General features: G+C 42.6%; 1 protein-coding gene across 1 annotated transcript in view; it reads left to right on the top strand.

Moving 5' to 3' along the window:
• Window positions 1–25,253, top strand: part of mafa (MAF bZIP transcription factor a) — a 62,983-nt gene extending 37,730 nt beyond the window's left edge. Inside the window, exon 3 of the mRNA XM_040161385.2 lies at window positions 24,588–25,253. The gene's annotated coding sequence lies outside the window, so the exon portion shown is untranslated. The remainder of the gene's footprint in view (window positions 1–24,587) is intronic.
• Window positions 25,254–25,920: the final 667 nt, after the last annotated feature.

The following is a 25,920-nucleotide window of genomic DNA, read 5'->3' as shown; positions in this document are numbered from 1 at the left end:
CAAAACAAAACTTTTGGCAAAAGCATCCTGCAATCTCTGATTGACAAAGACCGCAGGATTGATAAAGCTCCTTTTTCCACACCATTAAGGAAGGGTGAGAAAAGAGAATACAGAATGGTGTGGCTCCCACTGGCAGCCACCTCCATATCCTCCCCTCATTAATCTACTCTAATACATTCACTGCAAAGAGCTGCTTTCCTGGCTTAAATTACAATACAGAGGAGTGGAATCATTACTACCTTTAATGTTCCAAATCTAATTGAGGCATTAGTTTGAGTAGAGTCTCTAGTGAGGATTATTCATAACTGCTTTTTAATTTAGAAGGGTGATAAGCAGAAATTTTCCCCAGATCAGACACCAAGTCCCTGCTCTGGTTTAACATTTTGATGCTTTTCAAAGCCCTTTGACATTCGGAGGACTCACACGGCAGAAAAGAGACGTCGCTGTTATTTTAACAATAAACACAAGCAGAGCAGTACCTTTGGTGTGTTGCATGTTCATGTAATGTAGCTAAAATTACACACTACAGTCAAATTATATCTTATCGAGGGTTAGGGGTTAGGGTTAGGAGTTGGTCAGTAATTCTGTCATATCTGTCTTCATGTGTAGTTGAACTGACTGGTTCTTTAAAGCATACTGTGAAGATTAGGTGCAAAGAAAAATCGACATGCAGCGATTTGTTTAAGTTAGAACCAGTTATCTAGCCAGCAGTGAAGTTTTCACGGGTTGTATTTTCCCATTTTAAATGATTAACTTGAATAGTGAGGCTCGGGGGGGGGGGGGGGGGGGGGGGTAAAGGGACTCCATGTTAAACAGCAGCAGCCAAATTTGGCCAAAGGGGAAAATCAAAAGCTCATGAGACACAGGCATTTGAGTTTTGGGGATCTTTAAAAACACACAATCAAACAAGAGCACTTGAGGGACAACGATACACGATCACAGAGGCATGCGCGCATATCCAAACACACGCACCCGGAATACGCCCCAAGAGACTTGAGTCACAGTGATACAGTCGCAGTCCCCCCGTGGCACCAGAACCAGGCACGGCGTGCCATCTGGAGTTGGGAGGAGGGTTTGTTAGAGGGGTGCCTAAACCGAGCGGTACATGCTCTGACCGTGTGGCTGACCATCTGGCTCGGCATACCGTGTACTAGTAACTCAGAGCAGTCCTGCAAGAGAAGGAAGGGGATGAATGGGTGGAAATCACTGTAGGGTTAAAGGCAGTCAGAGTTCAGAGAATCTCTTTTCCCAATGCCGAGAAAGTGTACTCGGCCCATTTCTGCAAACAATCTTTTGAATGAGTTAAAGTTGAATTTATTTAAGCATGAAAGTGAAATTCTTTCATTTGTATTATAAGGTGAAGATGGTATCAATCTCCATTAGATGCATGAAAAAAAAGTTTAATTTTGGTACTAAAGTTAAGAATTAGATGAGGAGAAATAGCTAGACGAGCTGGTTTTTGTAGGGTGGAGCAACCAAGGAACTTCACCCCTGCCTGCGGGACGACTTGAAGCATTTATTGTCGGAAAGCTCCTTCGGTCCTTTCCTGAGCGCACACTGACTGACAGAGAGAGTCAGAGTGTGTGTGTGTGTGTGTGTGTGTGTGTGTGTGTGTGTGTGTGTGTGAGAGCGAGAAACAGAGGATTTATCTTTTGAGCCAAATTGTGGCCTGTCTCTTGTCTGTATTAAGCCAAGTGAGGTATCTGCTTCCCCTTAATATTTTATAGTTTCCTTCAAAGAGTTCCCACTGCCCGAACTAAAGTCGCTGTATGGGTTCAGTGGAAGAACTCTGACTTCCTAACTGGTATCCGGGCTCGGTGTAGAGTTACTCTTCACTCCTTTACTAATTTCCTTCCTCACACATTATCTCTCCTCAGACACACTTCACCTGACCCCACAAACAGTATTCCATTTGAGCACTTTCAGTGAACACCGGCATGTCACCTGCCTTAGACAAAGATAAAAGGATTCAACAGCATTTTGAAAATTTGTATTCAAATTGCCGTGATAAGGCTGCAAAGCTGATTTCTCACCGTTTTTGGCTGTGGATGCTGAAATTAGCATATGAAAGACCAGTAGAGTAGTGAAAACAAGCATAGATTTGTATAGTTGAAACCATGTACGCATACGCATGCATTCATCAGCCTTCCACTGTCACGTTGCGGATTCATGTCCTGTTTTATTTTGTGGTTTCCCGCCTCTCATGTCTGGGCTAACTTCCCTTCCTGCCCTGGTGTGTTTTTCCCTGTGAGTGAGATTTTCCTCGTCCCTGATTGTTTCGTCTTGTGTCCATTCAACTGCACCTTCAGTATATTTACTGATAAAAAAACAAACTCGGTTGAACTTCCCACAAGTGTCTACAACCACCGGTTCACTCACTTGGCCATAGTATGTGTCTCTTTAGTTGGTGGTCTTTTTTTCTTTTCGGCCAGTCTCATTTGCAAATACAAATCATAAACAAAATTGAACACCTGCAATTTCAACCTCCTAGGGCAAAAACTGTTGCGGCCACAGGGTGGGCAGGTTTTTGTTGGCTGACAGAGTGAGCTATAGAGAAAAAAATTGAGTTGAGCTGAACGTATTTATATTGGTGCCCAATTACTGATCAGTCAAAGCAACTACAAATTTGGATGGATGAAATCTGGTACTGCTTTAACTTCAAAGGCAGGGAGGCGTCTAGTTCCTGAACACTTGAATATGAAGCTTGTAAAATCACTCTTTCTGGTAAGAGAAACTTTTGATGAACTCCACCAGCCTCCTCCGGCCCCCCAGCTTACAGTAGCCAAGCGGATGGGCAGTCCATTAACTATTTAAATGCACACAGAGATGTAAGAAGATGTGGCCAGCATTTTAATGAAAAGAAGAAATCCGATTGGCTGCTCAAGAAAATCCTCTTTTTCCACAGCTGTTAGATTCACAGGTCTGGATGCGATTAGTTATTGATATATATTTTTTGTTTTACTTAAGTCTGTAAATGCATGCTCTTTTTTCCTTATCCAGATGTCTCGAGCAGCCTTCTGGTTGTCGTGTCAAGACTGTGACAAAGAGCTACAAAATCCAAATAGGTCTGTGTCAACGCCAAACTGTTATCCATCCTTCGTATTTCCCTTCAGGGATTTTTCACCCATCCGACCTACATGTTCCTTGGGCACACACCGGTATTTCGGCTGGGTGAGGCTCTGTGGAGAGAGTTGGTTCCTACACAGACTGCCAGTTTGAGATGAGAGATAGAGGTTAGAATATATCCCTTCTTGTATATGTTGTCTTACTACACGTGACCAACAAAATATGTGTATTATTGCCATTCTTTTTTTTTATGTGCAGATTAAAAACAGAACGTTTCTTGGTCCTCGGAAGTTGTTTGCATATGTTCAAAGCAATTCTTCACAGCTGATTCTGCCTCTCATCTCTTCACCTGAGAACCCGAGTCTCAGCCAGTCTAAACCTCTATGAATAAGTGAAATGATTGCGCTGATCAGTGTTTTATTAATGGAGCACTAGTGCAAGAAACATATCGCATTGTGATTCAAGGATACACATAAAGCTAAAACACAGTTATCTTTTATTTCTCCAAGTGTCTTCCTCTTTCGTATTTTTACCCCTGAGACAATGCGACAAGAGTCACTTGAGCTCCCCCGGGCAGGGCGCTAAGTGGCTGAAAGGACTGTGAGAGCCTTGTGTGAAAGACTGACTGTAAATACGCATGCATCTTTGCACTGCTTTCACTTCACACACAAAAATGTTTGTTTTAAGTGTCTCTCTCCCTTTTCATTCACTCTCTTTCTCTCTCTCTCTCCCTCGCACAGCTTTCTGTTACCCATGATATGAAACGCCTTTATCTCTCGCTCTCTCTGCGCTTCTGAAGCAGTGCTCAATCTTCCGCGGCAGCGCAACAGGAAGCCGTTTAGACTCTTGTCCCCGCACTTGTTCCAGTCGGTTTCTCTCAAAAAGCTTTTGTTACTTCTACTAAGCGCTCTGCTAGGGAAGACACAAAGATTTGTTGATTTGCCGCTGCTAAAATTGCACCCTGGAGCTTTGCAGACTTAACGTGTGGAACGTGTAATAAATTAAGAATAACTAGATGCAAACTTGGATGATGGAGGATGTTCCTGTGAGTGATGACAGCAGGGTCGTGTACCGTGGCCGGGACACTGCAGTTTGCACTTTGTTATCGCGGCTCGAGCTTTCCTGTTGCTCTCAAACTTTTCTTTTCTTTTCTTTCTTGGAAACAACTGTGGTTTCCCCCGAAAAGATATGGGGGGGAAATAGATGTACCATTGGACAGAGTGTCATTATTTCACCTAAAACACCACTATATGCAGCGAAGTGTTACTCTATGGAGCGTTATCTCTAAACAAAATATATTACAACTGACTTAGTCACCCCATGCTACAAATCACGCGCCAGAGCCCCAGAAACCGTGGTGCGCCATGCAACTTACTGGCATATTGTTCCACAGACAGTAAAACTATTTGCCATAAACTACCAGTATCTTTTAAAGTAATCTTAATGTGGGCTCAGTCAGAAAGAAAAAAAAACACTCATGACCTCTGAAAGTGCAGAAGCATTTTAATGCATACTAGATTAGTTTATTAGAAACTTCTACAGAAATACAAAGATGAAAGGCCTTTACACAACTTTTGTATGTGATTAAGTTCTTCACACTGTTGTTTTTGTCATGAATCATTTTTTTAAGCCTTTGCACCGAGAATACCGGCATCAACCAATCAAGTTGTTCAAAGCAGGTGGAGCAGAGTCATTATTCCTTGAATAACAATTTCACAATTGTATAGTGAGCCTTTTTATCCAAACATTGATTAAATTCTTAGGTTTTTCCATTACCGGGAATTCTACAGTTTGTTTTATGAATAATTGAAATATGTAATGTAATATAAAGAAAGAGAGAGACAGTGTCACACACACAGACTCTCACACATGGTCGTGGTCAGATGGGTTTTAGTGCCCCTTGACCTTCCTGCTCTTGTCTTGCTCGATGCTTAGAGTTTAAGTTGATTCCTTGACCCTTGCTGGGCTAAGCTGCTTTGGGATAATCAACGGACATAAATTAAAGTTAATTGCCTAGTCACAATATCACAGACACCATGGACCCACCATTGAGAGCAATGTACGTGTGTAGGGGGTATATAAGAGCATTTCAGGGACCAGATGTCTGCTTGTTCCGTCAGACTGGCCAGGGACAGGCTACAGAAGATGTAAAAAAAAAAAAAAAAAAAATACAAAATACAAAAAGTACATGTTTCTGAAAATTGTGTATCTCGTTTAATTAGAATCCATTGTGTTCCCTGGTGCAGATACTAACAGGAGGAAAACCATATAGCAGCAACTAGAGCAGCATGCATATGTTATCGTGGAGGGTCAGCAAATTCCTCCATCACTTTAAGATAACAGGGAAGTTCTTTTATTTTTTTCATATAACAATACACTATTACCTTCAAGTGCTACTTGAATTATTCATCAAAAGTGGACTGCAAAGACGAGGATGCTCTCAATATGCTTATATTCCGTTTTGAATGGTCATTGTTGTTGTGACTAAATGTATTTCCTGTGTGTCACTACATTGGTTTGTTGAAGCCTGCCCGAATGCACGATGTGAACGGATGCACTCTTCTGCATGAAGAGGTAAGAGCTCATAATGTTCTATGTTGTGTTTGCACGGTGTACAGTAGATCAGTGTAACGCTGCTCACGATGTATATATATACCCTCACTTGATAGGGGAGGATGCTTATGTGCAGTTGAAGAATATTCATCATGTTAAGAGGTTTCTGTCTTGGGTGTCTTATCTTGTAGGGAAGAGCAGCTGAAATCACTGTAGACCAGTGACCGGTCATACTGTAGAGATGAGACAAACAGAGTAAGACATTTTAAACGCATACTGTAGCAGTTCAGAGGCCACGCGGGGTATTTAAGAGGTGATCCCTATTTAAACCCCCGAAACTCAAGCCGTCAACTGTGTAACATTCATCATACAGCCCTCTCGTCCTCTCTATGTGATGATGGATGGGGCTGAGGACGGACCTGAGCTGTTACCACAAAGGATTTGGGACGAAAACCACGCTTCCGGCAGGTACCTGCGGCTGGAGGAAACCAACTGCAGCAAGCTTTTGTCACCCTGTCAGTCTCTTTTCTCCGTGACTTATGTCCCCTCTGGCATCTTTGGGACTCCATTACCCCTGTGTGTATTGTGGGAATGTCAGGACCTCCCTTCGTGGAGAGCGTGCGCCTCAGATTGATGGGCGGAGGTCTAAACTGTGACCTGGCTGACTCCTATAGACAGAATTCCACAGTGCAGGCCGGAGGTTTCTGTACATTATGGGAGAGGATTGTGAGGTCCCTTTAGACAAGGCGTGAGCTCCGGAAATGGCTTGAGCTGAACGCCTTGTCTTAAAATGTACATGGGGCACAAGAGGTGAAAAAGCATGAGACGGTGATTGACATCATACGCGAAGAAAAATAAACGGCGTGGAATAGTGGGAGGGTTACAGTTGGGGTGGTGGGTATTTTTACAGTGCTGATGCCCAAACGTGGAGCAATGTCAATGTCAATTTTATTTATACAGCACTTTTAAAGGCCAGTGGCTCAGTGGCCAGCCAAAGTGCTTTACAGGATAAAAACAATCAGCATCAATAAAACAATACAAGCAAACGTAAAACAAACAAAGAAGCAAAAAATTAAAATTAAAAAATTAAAATAAACAGTAAAAGGCAAACACATAAAAGATTGATGCAGGTGACTTAACTCAGCCAAAGGCCAATGTGAACAAATGAGTCTTAAGGCGAGTTTTAAAAGTGGAAAGGCTCGTCGCAGACCGCACAGAAAACGGCAAAGCGTTCCACAGTCTGGGAGCCGCTACTGCGAAGGCTCGATCTCCTTGTGTTTTAAGGAACGACCGAGGAACGTTCAGAACCAGCTGGTCAGCTGACCTCAGGGCTCTGGAGGGTTGATGCACATTAATAAGGCTGGATAAATATGCTGGCCCCAGTCCATGCAGAGACTTAAAAACAAATAAAAGATTCTTAAAATCAATTCTGAACCTAACCGGAAGCCAGTGGAGAGAGGAAAGCACTGGCGTTATGTGCCCATGCTTCTTTGTCCCGGTTAGGAGACGGGCTGCTGCATTCTGCACAAGCTGTAGACGGTTGAGTTCAGACTGGCCAATACCGACATACAGGGAGTTGCAATAACCCTAACTCTACAAGCGCGAAGATATAAAAGCATGCATGACTTTTCGAGGTCAGCCCTGTTTAGATAGGGTTTGACTTTGGCTAGAAGCTGAAGCTGGAAGAAGCTAGCCTTAACCACAGAGCTAACCTGCTTGTCCAATTTAAACGTCCCATCAATAATCACACCAAGGTTTCTGGGAACCTATGTAAGGTGGTTGTGGGCCAAGGGACCTGGGAAGGACCTGGACCAAGTCAGGGCGACCAAATAGCACAATCTCGGTTTTGTTTTCATTTAGTTTTAAGAAGTTTAGGTCCATCCATGTTTTAATGTCCGTCATACAATTAAACACAGCATGAAGGGATTCCTTGGAGGGGGGCTTTAGTGGCAAGTACACCTGCACATCATCAGCAAAGCAATGGAAAGAGATTCCATGCTTCGTAAATATCGATCCCAGGGGTAGCATATACAAGGAGAACACTAGAGGGCCTAGAACTGACCCCTGGGGGACTCCGCAGGTCAGAGGAGCCACTGAGGAAAAAAACCTCCCCAATTGTACACAGAAGGATCTATCTGCAAGGTAGGATTTAAACCACTCTAGAGCAGAACCTCTAATGCCCACACAGTGCTCGAGGCGGGACAGGAGGATAGTGTGATCCACTGTGTCGAATGCTGCTGTGAGATCTAATAGCATTAAAAAAGGCACAGTTACCAGAATCAAGATTTAAAAGAAGATCATTAAAAACTTTTAAAAGAGCTGTTTCGGTGTTGTGAAGGGGCTCAAAACCAGACTGAAACTGTTCACTGTTGTTTGCACGACCTAGGAATTCTTGCAATTGGTTAAAAACAGCTTTCTCCAAGACTTTGGAGATAAACGAAAGATCAGCCTCGAGCTGTTAAGACAGAGAAGCATTGATGCACTGATTTAAGTCTGACCTAAAGTTTCAACTCACTATGCATTTTTAGGGTTACAGTGTGCAGTTTGGCAAAGATTTGAATCGCTAGACTAATGCACATACTCACCATTTGCTTTCGTTGATTCTACACAATTCACTCAGTGAAATAGCATCAAAGTGGTTAGCCTTTAATAAAGAAAGGTGAAGGAAAAAAAACGTTTTTATCAAAATCAATATCACTTTATCAGAATCACAGTTTGTAGATATGATGGTAATGGATCAACACTGGGACACAAAATGGGATATCAGTGAAATATTTGTGGACTGGATAGATTATTATAAATACTGAACAGCATACAGAGTTTGTGTATGCTGGATCACTGTGTGGTTTAACCATGAAGACCTACCTATTTGTGTGGTGGAATCATTTCCACCTCTAGTTGTCAGTTCATCGGGTTGAAAACGGTACTTTATTATTTTGTTTCCCCTTGAGCAGAAGTACAGGGCCTAGAAAACAGAGCAGAGTGTTGGTAATTACTGTTCTGTCTCTGCCGCTGCATTTCTCACTCTGTGCTTTCTGTTGGTATTGGAGCTGACAGCCTGTCAGTGGAGGAAGGGCTTTGAACCGGAGGGCTCCTCTCTCTACCAAAGGCTAATCGCTACTTCAGAACAGGGGACTGCCTCTAAACAAACACTTACTGCAGTAAAGACAGGGTCGGCCCCTAACGATGTAGGTCAGCAGGGCTTTTTACAGCAAGCCCTTTATGGAGACGGATGCCAGAGATGGACAAATAGCAGGAGCATTAGCTGTCCAGCGGCACCAGTAGGAGCCAGATCTGGCCGCACTTTAAGGTTGCTGTTTGTTGGTGAAAAGGAAGCGGCTCATCAAGAGGAGACTCTTATCTCGTGTCACAGCCAAAACGGACCACAGAGAAACCAGCACAGTCAGGCCTAGAGACGGACTGCACTCCATCCTCTGATCTACATCCTCCTACGGACCACAGGACAGATTCAAACGCAGCGCCGCGTGATTTCTTAACGCAGAATGCAGACGTCTTTCCAGGAGACTAATGTAATGCTAAGATTTTTCTGACAGGATAATTAGTTCATGCAACAAGGTTTTATTTGGTGACAGTGCTGAGGGTCTTTCTCTGCCTGAGGAGCTGCGCTTTCCCAATCTACATGCTCACACCTTTAACGACTTCTTAAATGTCACAGAATGTCAGGTGGAGGGATAAAAGCAGGAGGTCCTCCTCATGCTTGCCAGTGATCCTCGGTGGCTCTCGCCGGGCTGCGGTGCCGCCGGGCGGGACAGATGCAGTCAGGCGTGGCCCAGCTCTCAAACCGGTGATGTGACTTGATGCACTTGTTTCTCATGGAAGAAGTGCGCCTTGTCAGTGGAAGGGTTCCGATGGAGCACAGCATGCCCTCACAAATGTTCCCATTGTGCCTCCTGCTAACAAGAAAACCATCTATCGCGTGCGGTTTCAAAAAGTATAACACTTTCGGATTGTGAAGCGTTCTCTGCAGAGAGCCCACGCGCTTCCTCACTTACGCCACAGTATTTCTTTTTCATTGTTCTGAAAGATTTAAGATCAGTGTAAGTTGACTGTGTATTCCCCACGGAACGGACGACTGCTGTGATAAAATAAGCATCAACTCTGCTCAATTTTCCGTAGAGTTAACCAGGCAGCTCATCTCCATTAGTGTTAGTCTAACTAGCTCTGCTCTGGATCTCTGTAGCTGTGATCTCGCCAGAAGCCAGCTGGGTGTTATGAGTGTGTGTGTGGGTGCCTGCACACGCTTGTGTGATTTTGTGAGAGCTCAGTACTCTGAGCCCTACAGCTGTGAGAGATCTGAGTGTAAGGCCATGATGGGGCTCCGTTAAGCTCAACAGCGTGAGCCTGTATCAATTACGCTGCAGCAGCGATTCCATCGCAGCGTGCAGTCTTCAAAGACAAAGACTTCTGACCGCCCAGTGTCTCCTCAGTTGCTTTTGGCCACAGAGTCAGCTAAATAACCTTCAGACAACTCACACTTAGTAAGAGGAGGAACGAAAAAAGAGACGTGTGTATATATATACACATCCAACAATTCAAAATAGTACGATTAACACTGTTCAATAAGATACCCTGGAATTAATTCTCACATTTTCATTAAATTGTTTAAAGTGGGATATCATCCCAGATCTCTGTGGTCCGGCCCTCCTTTGAACGTCAAATGGATCTAGTTACCAGCCTGGAGACTAGTGGTATGGATCAGCTATAATCCATGCAGGTCCATCCTTCTTTGTACCTTTATATTCAATGACACTCCAAAGGCGAGCCGATGCCTTTGAGGACCACCAAAGTTTGAGGGTTTCTGAAGGCAAAACTATCATGCATAATATGTGTGGTATTTTCCTAGATTTCTGGTTAAGGGAGTGACATGCCATATCAGCCAGTCAGCTGTGGACTGTAACGAGAGTGTGTGTGTGTGTGTGTGTGTGGTAATGAATGAAGGTAAATGGCAGGGTACGAAGCACTTCCCATTGTAATTTCACACTTGTCAGCTCTTGTGAGGAAACTTCACCTTTACACAAGGATAGCAGAGAATATTTTTTGATGTTGTGGGATAAATTATCTATGCAAAGAATTTCCCTTGCAAATATATCGTATTCTAAATTGAACTCAGAAAAAGGCAGAATTTACTCTCAAACACTAAAGTTTAAAAAACATCTTTAAAGGTTAACACAGTGAGCAATGAAAGCATCATACAGAAATGATACAAATAGTGTTCCAGTATAACTACACTGAGTTAATCACTTGCAATTATTGCATAAGTGAAAATCTTTGTGTGCGTAATCAGAGTGGCAATGTGCAGAGGGGAGTTTCGAAGGAGCTGTAATGAGGTTCTATGCAAGAGAAGTGTGAAGTAGAGGGAAGCTATCATACACATCACACACATCACACAGTGAGTTGGGTGGTATGTAATTAAAGTGTTGGACATTAAGTATGAACACAAGACATTAATTCAAACTAGCTCTTAAACATGACCTTTACCACCTGGATGGAATGTGTCATGATGGTTGTTATGCAGGTTGCCCTGATTTTCTACAGCTTAACGTTACTTTTTCTGCGAGATGTTTTGAGGCCAGGCAACAATATGCAGCAAAAACTAGATGCAGATCAAAGAGAAACAGAATGTTTCCACAGTTACCAGTTTAGATTAGTCATTGATGGGAAGAAACATCTTTTTTAAGTATAATCTCCTGCATAAAAAAATAAGTTTAGGAAGTGTTGAATGTCATGATAAACCCCACGTGAGCGTTTATTCTCAACATAAATGTTATCTCCAGTCTGTTCAAAACATGACCTCATCTTTAGATGTTCTACACTGACAAACACATAGTGTTCCCTTACTTTTCACCAAAGTAATGCCAAATAGATGCTTTTTGAGGCTGCACATTACACATTTAAATCTTTCTCTGGAGGTGGAACACCATCATATAGCTCCTTATATACTGAACGCTTTCTATCAATCTAAAACAAGCTTCAGGGAATGTACCTTATTACAAATAAAATGCCAGATCATCTCCCTCACTCCCCTGTAAAAAAAATGATGAATTTAATTCATGTTAAGCTCATTTGTTTCATTCTATGTAAGTGTAGAGGTGGCTCTGCGACTGCGTTTTAGCGTGCGAGTACAAGAGAGGCGGCGCAGAGAAAAGGAAGGGGTGAGTGGAGGGAGGATATGAGAGCCTTCTCGGGGGACCTTAAACAAACTGACTAAAGTGGTCCTGTTTTCTGATCAGGCACAGGGAGGAGAACACTTAGCATTGCTGGAGACACTCTAAACAGCCACTGAGGAATTAGCCTGTTACTGGGAAACTTCACAGCTCCTGCACTGCGCCGTGTCCCTGACGAAGTAATACAGAAAATAGAACAGGCAATAAACACAACAAACAAATGCATGTATGCACACACCCATCTAGGTACTACACAAGTACTACACAGGTGCAGAAGGACGTGCTGTATGTATGCCGATACTTTCACCCGCTCACGATAGGTGTTCAAAACAGCACAGATAAACCAGACAACACACACACACACACACACTCCAGATACCGTATGCGTATGTGTCTCTCTGAGGAAAAGCGGTAGATGACGAACGGGCCCCTCACACACTACAGAAAGGTGTTGCGAGTGACTTGAGACAAGGGAAAATATGTTTTCACTGAGGAAAAGCAATGACCTTATTCCTTCTCCCCCTTCATGTACAGTATTCTTTTAGCTGCGTCGCCAGGTTTGTCCAAAACAAAGATGAGCTTAGATTTAGGCCCCATGATGTCGACACAAACACAGGATAGAAAGTTCATGTTTAATTAGGTGTCCCCCCCTTTCCTAAAGTTCATTTCAATTAGTCCCACCTCGGCCCCACTTTCAGGTCCCAGTGATTTTTCAATGCCTCAATTTCTGTGAAGCGCAGTGTGGTCATAATGCAGCATGTAGTGTGTGTGTGTGTGTGTGTGTGTGTGTGTGTGTGTTTTGCATGCGTGTTGCTGTTTATGTTTTGTGTGTGACCTCAACAAAAAAAGGTATTCCTGTGCCCTTGACATTTCTTTCTTGTTCTTATGATGAATTGCAGGGGTTATTTACTAGTTCATAGGAGGGACTCACAGATTCCTGCTTTGTGCCCAAAAACTTGCAAAGAATGCAAAAACTTTATAACAGAATAAAAAAACATATGGTGCAAATCATTAGTTTAGCTTTGCTGTGTATGTCTCTTTAGTAGACACTGCATATTGCATTTGGAAATGGCTGTGCTTAAAGCTGTAGCGTTTTGGTTTTGTTTCTATAATTTAGATGAGTTTTTGACAAGAATAAAATAATATTAATTACTCACACACATCACACAGTGAGTTGGGTGGTATGTAATTAAAGTGTTGGACATTAAGTATGAACACAAGACATTAATTCAAACTAGCTCTTAAACATGACCTTTAACATAACTTGAATGAGTCATCGTACGTTGTCTTAATCGATTTTTTTAAATGTGTGTGTCTTATTGTGTGCACTGTGTGTTTTTGCTCGTGAGCCACAGCAAAGACAAATTCACAATCCCCTGTCATTCACAAAACTACGTTTTTGTTTTTCAAGTTTAGGTAGCAAAGCAAATACTGTAAAAAACATGTTTGAATACAGACCCATCATTAAATAAGTAAGTCAGGAGCCCGGCTGCTGTGGTCAGGTGGCCTATATATCCTATGTAGGATCCTGGAGGTGTACTATGTCTGCTCTGTCCATCTCGTGACACCCTCACATAAGCCGATCAATCAGCTGTAATGAAATCCATCAGGTCACCTTTGAAATTTATCATTTTTTTTGTGTGCGTAAAATGAAACGCCCCATGATGGTATGGGAGCTATATTTAGATCACCTATATGCTAACATATCTCAACCTCCTTCCATCAAAAAGAAAAGGGGGAAAAAAAGGTTTATGGATCATGTTGAGATGCCGAGTCCATATGCTGGAGGAGTTTTTGTGACACGTAATGTCAAAAGCCGGATTTTGGCCGTTTGGACTTTGTTCTGTTCATTCTTCCGCAGTATTACTGTTCGTAGCAATGTATCTACATTGTATTCTTATATTGTCGCACATTTTGTCTAATACTAAACGCAGAGAATCAAAGACTTTAAAGAGGCAAAGTTGTTTGGTTGTTCCTGATCAAGCAGGAATTGAGCAATCACGGACTCATGGCTGTGTGTGTCTGCTGCTCGCAGAGCTTTGAGGTGCTTAGCGTCTCTTGTTTGCACACAATCCGTCTGTGATTATTTCGCGCTGCAGGCTTCATGCACGGAGATGCGTCTTTTTCATGAGGCGGCTTCATTTGCATACATTTTGCTGAGAACCTTTCAAATCTTAAAGAGTCGGTTTAAAGACGAGTTAAAGATGAGCAATCACGACGACAAATGGCCTTGTTTGTGTTAAAGGAAAAATATCAATATGAGCTGAACTTCAAGTTGAAGAAGCAAATAACAGTCTGAGTTTGTTTGACGCTTTAGTGGATTTTCTACAACAGTTAAGGCTTTTTTGAACAGTCAGGCCGAACCTGTGCAGCTGCAATCAAGGTCCGACTCCATGGCTCATTTTGTGCAGATGGCCCACAAAAAGTCAATTTGCAAGGAAACAAGCTTTTCCTATGCGTTTGTTGATCTGTGTGTTTATTTATTTATTGTGTTGTTGTCATTTTCTTTCTGCTGAACACAGCTGCTCGGGGCCCCGCCATGCAGAAAGGCCCAATATGGCTGTGTCTGTAAATCGGAGTCCGGGGGCCACGAGGCAGAAAAAAGGGGGGAACCACCCGGCAAAATTTAGTGCCGGATGGCTCCCAGCGGGCATCATTCGGGGACCAGAGAGATTCTTTTTCTTCTACTTCTCCTTTTATTTTTCCTGCACGGTGAGCAGGTTGGAAAGCTCAACCCCAACGTTGCTGCTGACACAACCACTCAGGGACGGCTGTAACAGCTCTCTTAGCATGGCACCTGTTATTGAGCCGTCAGAGAGAGAGAAGGAGGGAGGGAGAAGGAGGCAGGTGGGCAAGTGGGAAAGAGTGAAACTCAATTTTAATTTCAGGGCTGTCACAGTTGTGCGAGGCGGTAATTCCTCTGCCGCGTCGTGAACGGACGCATTCAAATTCCCCCACCGAGCCGAGAGTGATCGCCTGCCTCATTGTCCGGACTGCCTTCATGTACACATTACAAAATAAATAAACTGCTCATGATTAGATTCACATGAGGTTTATTTAGAAATAGAGAGCGGAGTTTGCATCTCGTGGCCACACGTTTTGTTCCTCTGGTTTCAAACACAATTTCATGCAACTGAAATTACTTTAAAAATCCAGCGTGGCTTTTATGTATCTCTTTATCATTTGTCATCTTCCACAGAATGAAAGAGGATTTGGGATTTCTGTTAAATGATTCATAATGCTTTCATCAAACTGATGATTATAAAGAGTCCCCATGGATTACCAAGACAAATTATCTACAGTAGTTAAAAAGGGGGAACAAATAGAACGTGTAATGTTTTCCTTATGTTTAAATTATTAATTTTAAATTTAAATTTTTTTTTTTAGACAATACCACGAAAGAAGAAGGGGATATCTAAAATATACAAATACTGGTACAAACACATACTAACAGGTGTGAGGGAACAAAAGAAAGAAGGAAAACCACGTCATCATTAGAGGCACACGACTGTCCATTCAAGCAAAGCAGTGCATTCCTCTGCAGAGCAATCAAAATGGATTAAACCAACCTCGCTCCAGCTGCCTCCCCGCAAATCAGATACGTCTGTGATGATGATAATCAATCCATAATAAAATAGCACAACATAAATCTCATAGTGTTGTTCCAACAGTTTTAATAACATAGATTTAAATATTACCATGTGCACTGGAGTGATTTATTGAGGGAAAAAGTGCTATCAGGCTCATATACACCCTGTTTCTGGTGGCCGGCCAATAATACCATTAACTGCATTGTTCAGACTCATTATGTGATGAGAAACACAATAATAATCGCAGGACTACAAACACACAATTCCTCCCATTGAGCTAATCACTTTTGCGAGCATTATTAGTCTCCCTCCCTCTCGTCTCTTCTCGCCGTCTCGCTCACCCCGTCATAAATCCGGGGAGAGGAAGGTGTATAAATCCCTAGTCCTGAATTAGTATTGTAATTTCTGGTATCTATGCATGTTTCGCCAGCGCAGACCTCAGTTATTAATCTGGGGGGGGGGGGACAGGTGCCACAGAAACAATATGCTGAGCGGTTGGCCTGTATATTTAGCCGACCCCACCCGTGCCAACGCCCTCAGCGCGCTCAATTACAATAACACGACACGGACTGAAGCCCAGCTCCAGGGAACATGAGACAATCTGAAAGCTGAAGGGATTTAAACGTATCGTTACAAGTTGAAACTATTTTATTCGTTTAACATTCGTACGTTCAAATATAATTCTAAGTATTTTAATCTAAGTTAATGAAGAATGGTTATTTAGAAGAGGCCGTGTGCCCAGAGTTGTTTAGACTCCCGGGATCTCGCCCATAGAAAAGCACATATGGCCCACTGACAAACATGACAGATGAAACACTTTGTTTGCTTTTGTTTAAGCGCCGGCTCTTCTCCTAATACGAGCCTTTTAAGTGATCAAAAGGGCCCGGCGATATTTGATGTTGTCTGCAGAGAGGGGGGAGGTGGGAGAGGGGGGGAGGGGGGGCAGGCAAAGGAATGTCATCGGGTGAAATACATCTCCAGTCGTCTGTCACACAGCGCAGTGTCTGCTGGGAAATAATCTGACATCTTGTGCTCGACACATCCAGGCGATGACTAGGGAAGGAGGCAGGAAGGGGGAGAAGAGATGGAAGGGAATAGAGTGATGGGACAAAGATGCGAGGGAGGGAGGGAGGGAGGGAGGGGGGGGGGAGAGAGAGGCCGAGGGGAATGGGAGTTGTGAGCAGCAGAGTGAAAGAAGAGAGAGGACGCAATCAATTCAGCAGCCCCGTCTCCATCATGTCATCAGCCTGTCAGCATAGATTTAAGAATGAAGCTTTTGAGAGACCTGACAGAGCTACGGCCTGATCGATGCTCTGGCAACGCGGCCGCGCGGCCGCTCACAGCACATGGCTGAGTTTGTACTGGGACGCGGCGAACATCCCAAAGGCCACAGTTCTGTTTTGTAAGTTGCAAATCCCGTGCAATGCTGCTGCTGCTGCTCCGCAGAAGTTATTGACAATGTGCGCAAAAGTTAAACAAGTCAATCGGGATGGAAAACCGGGACTGCATATGGGCCAGACCATTAGCGGAAACAGAGGGGCAAAGATGAAGACATGGTGACGGGGTGAATAAATCGAGTCATTAAGCATGCGTTTGTGGGAGCCCGGCTCCCATATGACGGGGCAGGGTGGCAGGATGCTTCTGCTGCCGTTCCCCAGTAAACAGACAACAGATTGGCCCATTTGCCTGTCTCATGTGGGCAGATTTTGCCTCCTGCTTTCTGGGGAACGTTTAGGACTCTATTCCCCTCTGTCGCTGAAGAGAGTCCTTCTCGCGCTGTAATTTCAATTTGTAGCGTGGCTTCGTTTAATCTGCCCACACCCGCCCTCCATGTGGGGCTATGATGTTGAGAGCAGGACTGAGACGGAATGAGGTCTACAAGTAGCTTTTATTCAAAATTGTACGGAGTTAATTCAATGTTTTACTATCCACACTATTCTAAATCATTTTTTAAAATGCTTCAATCAAAGAATTTCAAAAATACAGTTTCCTTAAAACCAGCAGGCCATTTATAACTTTAAACTAGCTCGAATTCAAGTAAAACTCCAGACTAAAATGTGCATACAAGTGGCCGTCTAGACATGTGCTATACAGATCACTGACTTCTGTCAACTTGCAAGTGGAAAAAAATATCATTGAGATGAATAAGAGTCTATAAGTGGAAAGGGTGATTATCTGTGCCATCTTACAGCGTAGTAGTAAGAAACAGCCGTGTCAAGGTTCATTTCTGTTACACATGCATTTAACAAAGGAATTACTGCTCACGTGGTGATTTTTTTATTTATTTTGTGGTTCAAAAAACCTTGGCCTTATAACAATAAGTTCTATCCAGGACAAGATTAAGTGTTAGAATTATAGCCGGCAGCGGAGCAGAACAAATTCTTTCGCGGCCTGTGGAAAAAGAAAACCGTGTTGATTCCATCTCTGCAGCGCGGAGGGAAAACCTACCTCTCAGTTCAAAACCTCACAAACACCTATAAAGAAAGACAATTCCGTTGTGTAGACGAAACAGATAAAACTGCTTCTTTCTTTCTTTCTCGTTGTTATTTTAACTCAACTGCTTTTTGCTTCCCTTTCTTCAATCCTCTACAACCCTCTCACTCTGTCTTGTCGTTTGATTTCAGGGTGGAGGGCAATCGTTACGTGAGTGATGGTGCCCATCAGTGTAGTGCACGTGTTGTAAAACTGTCAGCCGCTGACAGATTGACTGAGATGTTCCCCCTTTCGATCACCCGGGTTAGAGGGAGAAAGATACGGAATGAAAGACATAAAGAGCGCGAGAGAGAAGAAAAAAAGATCTGGCATCAAAGTATAAAACGGGAGCAGAGCAAACGCGGTTGGTTTTAGACCGAACGCAAAAGAACGATATGGAGATAAGCGGCGTTCCCTTGCTAATTTCCAACAGCTGTTGATTCAAAGGGAAAAACTTTATTCGGTCCAGATGGTCTCAGTCAGCGGCAGAATGAGAGCGCCGACTTCGTTGGCTGCAGCCATGTGTTTTTCCTCCTGATAGAAATTAAAATGGTCGTTCGTTTGTCACCGCTCACTACACAGCTTAACATGTAGCGGCGAAACGTTCCTTGGCGATAATGCACCATAATTACTCAAACGCCTGTTCTTTATCTGCGGCAGAGGGAGGACAGAAGGAACATTTTCCTCTGATGAGAATTGGAGACACGGAGGGTTTGCAAAAGATGAAGCACACGGTCGAACGTGCTGTTCCTTTTTTGAGGCGGAGAAAGTTCTGTAGAAACCGTAAGCATGAAACTGAGCAGTTTCCCGGTCTCACGAATGTATTTATTTTAGCCGTGTTATGGATATTGATCTCTTTAGCAACGCGTCTACAGGCTAACACTAAGGGACCCTGAAACGGAAGCGAGTGGGCGGCTCTCCGCTACACATCGCACGCCTCATAAATGAGGTGAAAAACACACTTTTGCGGAGGTGTGGAAAGGTTAACAGTGGCCTCTGACTGCCGGTTGAACATAAAATCGCTCATTTATCGGAAATATAGTAAGAACATCTCAGCAGTCACCGTTACGGAGATGAAAGAACGAAGCATGACGAGAGTTGAGTCACCGGTGTCACGAAACTGACACAGAGCAGAAAATATGTCCACGTGCTTTTAATCTTTGTTTCAAGGCTGCCCTCCCCGAGCCGAAGACACACGCGTGTAGGCTGGAGAGGTATTGACATGTAAAACGGAGGCTGTGACCTGTGTTTGTGTGAGTCAGAAAGCGTCTTCCCAGTAGCACCGCATCAACTGTGAGTGCGTGAGTGCTCATCACTCACTCACGCGAGGAGTTATTCTGAATGTTTGCACAAATGAACACAAATTAAGACAGGTGACAAGATACTATGCAAAGTTACTCTAGTTAAAGAGTTTGTTTAAAATTATATTTACATTTAGCATTTTTACTTAAAATAATTTAAAAAAAAATAATGTTTATTAATCATTTTATATGAAGAGAACAATGAGAACAACAAGTTGATATTTTGGCACATGATTTACCACCTAAGATGGACAGACCAAAATTTTGCAAATTTTACATCTTCATTTTTACATCATGTTTTAACAGCATATGCATTTCAATAACCATAATGAATGCTTGTTTAAAGCAAATGCATAGAACAGTATGTGCAGGTGTTCAATTCAGTAGAGAATTGTTTTCACTCAAATAGAACAGGGAAAGTAAAACAATTACTGAAAGACACTTCACAGCACTCGTGTGTGCAGCTACTGCTTAACGGCCACAGATTGTGAAACACTACGCGAGTGCAGTGGCGCTCTCATTGTGGCTGTGCCTATAAACACAGGATTTGATTGGGTAATCGGTGTCTCAACCATGGCCTCAATAGCAGCGCATTAACCTCAGTGTACTAGTCAGCCCTAGAAAAACCTCACAATATCCACAGAGATAAGGGCTGAGCACGGGAGACGGGTAGGCGCAGCGCTCCAAACCTCCCCTCAAACTAAGTAATATCTGTAACGATCTGTGATAGTTTTGCACTCGCACGGAGTATGTGAGCATGTATTGTTTGAATAGAGGATCAGTTTCCTTTACTTGAAGAAAACAGCCTTGTTTCAGCCTAGACCACAGAGACTACGTAACACACACTTTTCTCACTGAAGACATTAATTACACAACAATATATGAATGTGTGCGTGCATCTACATGCATGTGCATGTAGATTGGTGATCTGGAAAGATAACTAAAAATACATTATGCCGAGGAAAAATACAAAAGTAAAAGCGTGTCGGGAAACAGAATACATTTCTAAAAATCCCAATCTTAAATGGATAAAACAACAACCTTCATCCACGTGAGCTAATACTTTGCATTCATTCTGCATCAGAAACTGAACTTAACACCAACGTTCTCGGAGACTCACGCCGTGTTCATTTTACCAAAAAGGCGAGAAGCAAGTTCTGACACTTTTTCACAACTTTTTCTACATTACTTTGTTTGTTTCTCTGCTTCATTTGATTTGTATCACAAATTATTTTAGTTATTAGTATTATCTTGCTTTGCACACTTGGATGTGTGTGTATGCAGCTGCAGATTGTCAGTGAGACGCAGGATAGAGAAGCTACGGGCACGAGGCACAAGCATTTGCATCTCAGGAAGCGCGTCAGCCACACGGGACAGTCCCAAGACTAAGAGCCTTAGTGCTGTTATGCCCTATTTTGCGCACGCATGCTCGCTCGCTCGTGCACACACACACACACACACACAAACAAAAAGAGGCATTGAGTAAGGTGGTTAGAGCATGTTTTGTCTCTTTATTGTGTCCATTCTTTAAATGGACAATGTACTTTTGGGACAGTATACCGTTCACACAAAAGACAATACTTGAGTCCTTTCTCAAGGCGACTTATTTCTTTATTCTTTCATTTTCCCATTGTGTTACTCTATAATATGTTATCTGTTTTCCTCTTCCAGTAATATTGCATTAGATTTCCAATACTCGTGGTGTGTTTTTCCATCTTTCACAGATCAAGACTTCATGGGCTTTTTAGATGGAAAATTATCAATACAACATGAAGCATCAGCAAAAAAGCAGTGACACATTGCCAACATGTTTGTGTTCCCGGTGCCAGCATCAATAATTCAGCCACTAGCTCATAACTTTATTTTCAATGCATAATTGAGGCCAAGCAATGTTTTCTTCGGCCATTTATACGTCGAGCAATTTTTAAACAATAAGAGCAGCCCATTAAGCTTTTAACAGCTTTTTTCCATACTCCAGGATGGCTGGAAAGAATGGACAGTGGGGCCTGTTTACTCTCCTAACGCGCAGGATAGGGCGTGCTCTCACTTGTTTTCACTGCAGTCGTAGCTACTGTGAGCATGAAAGCCTTAAAACGATAACTATGGGAAAGCTGTGGTGAGCCAGTGAGAAAGGTGTAGACTCCACATTTAAAAATTGTGGTTTGGAAAGGAAGGGGTCTTCAGGGTGAGGTGAGGTTTGTCACATTTGTAAATGTGCATAAATGTTAACAGGGGCTGTGTGTGTGTGTGTGAAAGCATGCATAGCAGAATGCTACTTTAAGGAACATATCTTCCTTTCTCATTATATAATCTGACTATATTTCTAATTTTCTTTGTACTACAGCTTAATAAATCTTGATTTACTATTTTAATTACATATTAATCTCAAAACACAAAAGGTGTCAGGGTTATGACTCTCTCAAGTAATAATGCAAATTTCCTGTTTGCAATTATCTATTGAGGATAGCATCCCGCGAGGGCTGTAAAAGTGAAGAGAACGGGAATAAAACAGACTGTCTACTAGTGTCAATATTAAGTACACACGTCCTCCTAGCTACTAATAGATTACTTTTCATTTTCCATGCAAACTTTTAGTTGACAAAATGTTCTTTGGGATTAAACATTTGAATTCATGATGATCAAATTAATTTAGATAACAGCCATATATATTCAATAGCTGTGAAGCACTTGCTATCACCATGCATAATTATTTCCCAAACGAATTGCTTTGTGAAGCCTAACGTCCCAATATACCAGAGGGGATATTTCAGACTTTCCTCAGATATGTAGACCAAGAAGGTTAAAATTGGTGCAAATAATGGAGCAGATCATTGGGGCTATTTTCTTCTTCCTGCAAATCGCTTTATCTCCCATTCATTTTCAAATATATCATCAAAAGTAATTTGTCAGCAGTGTATTAGGAAACAATCCTACACTAAGTGTTGAATTGTATTATTAGCTGGTAAATGGAATATTTTGTTTTCTCGTATACCACCAGGTAAAGCATGACATACATTTTACTTTATTGACATTTCTATAGTCAGTTAGGAATGACAACCTGCAGACTCTTGGAACATAATTGCACACAGTTAAATGCTAAATCTTTACAGCAATAAACCTTAAGAGTTTAGTATGCAGGCCCCTTCGTTCAGCCTTGTTCCCCCCTTTTCTATTCCACCTGTTTTTCCACTCTCATTCAAACACTACAAATCACTTCCATGACAAAGATATATTGAAACTGAGACTGTAGTATTTGAAAGCTGAAATATCTAAAACGTTTTTGCACATTGAAAAGCTGTGATAGAGAAACGGTAAACAACATGAAAAACATGAACAATTGAGATTTACTTTGAATAGGAGTGTGTGTTTGGTAATAATCCATGCAGCTTGATACGTTTGTATGGTTTCTTCCAGACATCAAGGTATGCCGGTTTAATTGAACATGTGCTGGGCCGGAGTCTGAGAGAGCAGGAAGAGGAGCATCGATAAACTATGAAATGGTTCCAATATGGCCAATCGATGAGGCTTTGTGAGCAGCTCCTTCGGGGCTTTGATTTTCCTTTCAAACAACAAACCAGGATCTCCGCTCTTCAAAGGCAAACTCCATCTTTGCTGTTATTGTTGTTGCTCCTTCCCCAATGTTTGAGTGATGTCACTGAGATCGATGTCCTCCGTGTCCACAAAGGCTCTCCCACACTTGAGTCACCCGGGAGACGGCTTATGTCGGGTCTGCGCAATGGCAACAACAACCGATAAAGGTCAATCTCCCATGGTAATGGCCAGCTGGGTTTGTTCCCATTATTGGCTCTCTGACCCGTGGTCAACACACGTAGGGCGGGCATCACTGACACAAGTTACACTCCAACCGTAAAGAGGCTGAGCTCCGTCTCCGAGCGCCCGTTGTGTGATTCCACTCCTTCTCCCCCTCAGCTTGCAGCGGCCGGTACATCGCTCCGTCATGTGCAGCTCCTGTACGAGGAGACCCGTCGCAGGAGCGCTGCCAGTGTGGGCTAACCGTCTAACCATTTCAGCTAATTGCCTCATTAATGATTCACTGGTGTTAGGCGGCTCTAGCACTTCGCTGTGGGGAGCAAATTGTTCTGATTGGTTTGCCTCTGTCAATTATTGATGAGGCAGTGCTAACACCTGGCTTTGGACTTCCAAATGGCTCTGCATCCCCATCATATACCCAGTTAGCACACACCCCGGGACCACATTTATTCTAGATGGGCTGGAGACTTGTCTGATGGTGTTTCTCTGAGGGGCTGCAGCATTGCCCCGGGGCAATGCTTGTGATCGCTGTTGTTAAGATATTAGCTCATAGAACAGCGCTCACTGCAGTGCAAAGGGGGAGAAAACACAGACATCTAAGGCACACGGAGACAACGTCCTATTGGAGGGGCGAGTGGATCAGGCAAACAAACATCTGTGTGGGTCACATGACATCACAAAGAACCGCAATATCTGAAATAACTTCATAATAAATAAATTACATTTTTATCTTTTATCAAGACATTGAACACGTTATCTCTAGCTCTGTCCTTGTCTTTGGGAAGAATACAACTATGTTGTGACTATATACATTAAACGTCTTATGGCCGATAAATAGCACCTTATCTGGAAAAATGTAGTGTATACGATTCAGATATTAACTGCTGTGAAAGCTTAATGGTATGCAACGTAATGTCAATATTTACTTTTATTTATAATAGATGCAGGCTAGGCTTTACTGTAGGTTCATGTGAGTGGATCTCTATCAGATAGAAGCTGAATTCCAACATAACCCAGTGTTTAACGGCCCACCTGCAAAGTGCACCTTCTGGCTACATGAATCATCCTTACAAGGTGCAAAAGAGTCTCCCCAAACTTTGTGTATTTCAAGACAAAAATCTACAAAAAAAATCTGGCTTTTAAAAAAAAATAACAAACACAATACTCTGAAGATATAGACATGGAGTAGACCCATCTCCATTGTCGCTCCTTGGCCTTAATTAAAGCTGATTAAAGACTCACCCCCATGCTGACGCCACTGTCACTGTGAATCTTAGCCAAGTGGGCTCGCCGTGTACACTCACAGGGTGGTCATTGTGTCTTTGTTCCTACACAGGCACAAGTGACAGCAGAGCCTCCCAAATACAGTTGCTGTGACTCACTGACTGGGAAGCCGGGTTTAGACACGGGTCCAGCTCACAATGTGGACTTCACTTACTGCCTCATGTGTCACTCTGTGTGTGTGTGTGTGTGTGTGTGTGTGTGTGTGTGTGTGTGTGTGTGTGTGTGTGTGTGTGTGCGCACATGCATTGGAGCACTACACCAAGGTCTAAAGTGAGAAATCGGGTCTGCTTTACACTAATGACTTTTCTTTCTTGTCTTTTCCAAACCCTTCTCTCTTCCCTCTGGATTTCTCTCTCTGCTAACAGAACCCAACGGCAGGGCAGTGATGACATCAAGGCGGCTGACCAATCGTAGGAAGACACCTACAAAGCACAACATTCAAAAAGGACTTCACTAAAAACAAAAGACCCACCGAGATCCCTCGAAATCCCTACAGTGGAATGATTGAGAGCCTCTTGAGCTCACGTTTCCTCCCTGATATTTTACCTCCAGCTTTTTTCTACAAAACACCAAAACGATAAAAAGGACAGACTCACACTCATGAGATGGTTGATAATGTCAGATAAATTTGAAGGACTATTTTCTCTCAGATCGGAAGATCATTGATGCATGCCTATGTAAATATATCATGATAAAACCATATTCTTATTCCTAATATAGAAAACATACCAAGTCGCTCTCACCAACTTCATAAACCACCATAACTGTGGATAGAGTACTCATGGTTCAATATTTTCCATATGAAGTCAGTTTTCTTCCTGCTTCGTCAGAGACCATGTAATTATCATTTCCAATATAATTCCTCTACTCTTGGGAGTTATTTGGACTGTAAAGAATCGTCTTCCTACTCTTCTTATTCTCTTTACATAACGGCCTTGTCTTCCTCTTGAATATCAACAGTAGTAGATGTATATAGAGATAAATGAAGACAACCGCATGGTACAGACTATAGTGTTTATTTACCACTCCCCTATTATATCACAAATCTCAACACATTGATAATTCAGTCGACCTTTTTAGAAGCTTAACGTACTCCCGATAGTTATAGAAAATAGTCCCATGTGTCTGAACACTTTTCTTGTGTATTTAAATATATACATAAAGGTATTAGCTATAGGCAATATTATTTTACAAGAATTCTAAGGCAGAATTTCCTTTGCAATCATCAATCTGTTCCATCAGGAAACAAACGGCCTGAAGATGAAAAAAACAAACCCACAAGTCAACTTGAGCACTGATAAATATCACATTTTAATATTTTATTATTTTTCTTTCCTATACTTACGTATTTATTCTCGCAATAATTGCCCTCTCCCTTGTCCCTCCCTGTGGGTTGTAACTGCTGTGGAGAATTTTCGGTCAACCAGTGAGCACCAACTTTTTCTTTGCATCATTGAAAACGGTGCTTCCATCATGAGCCCACACATGGGGAAAAAAAAGAACGCCTCATTGATTGCAATGCAGACATGAGGACCCTCCATCTTCTTTGGACTGCGAAGATAACCAAATGGACTGACATATAATATGCCGTGTCAATGAAGGTACATCCTCATATGCTACTCCATCACTGGGGACGACAGAAAACCTTTGCATGGACAACAGGGGAGAAAAAAAAGGTTGTTGAACACCTCATCTCCA

The sequence above is a fragment of the Gasterosteus aculeatus genome, chromosome 12 (assembly GCF_964276395.1).
Source record: "Gasterosteus aculeatus chromosome 12, fGasAcu3.hap1.1, whole genome shotgun sequence".
Lineage (NCBI taxonomy): Eukaryota > Metazoa > Chordata > Actinopteri > Perciformes > Gasterosteidae > Gasterosteus > Gasterosteus aculeatus.
The sequence above is the reverse complement of the archived record's forward strand: the minus strand, read 5'-3'. Positions and strand labels throughout refer to the sequence as shown.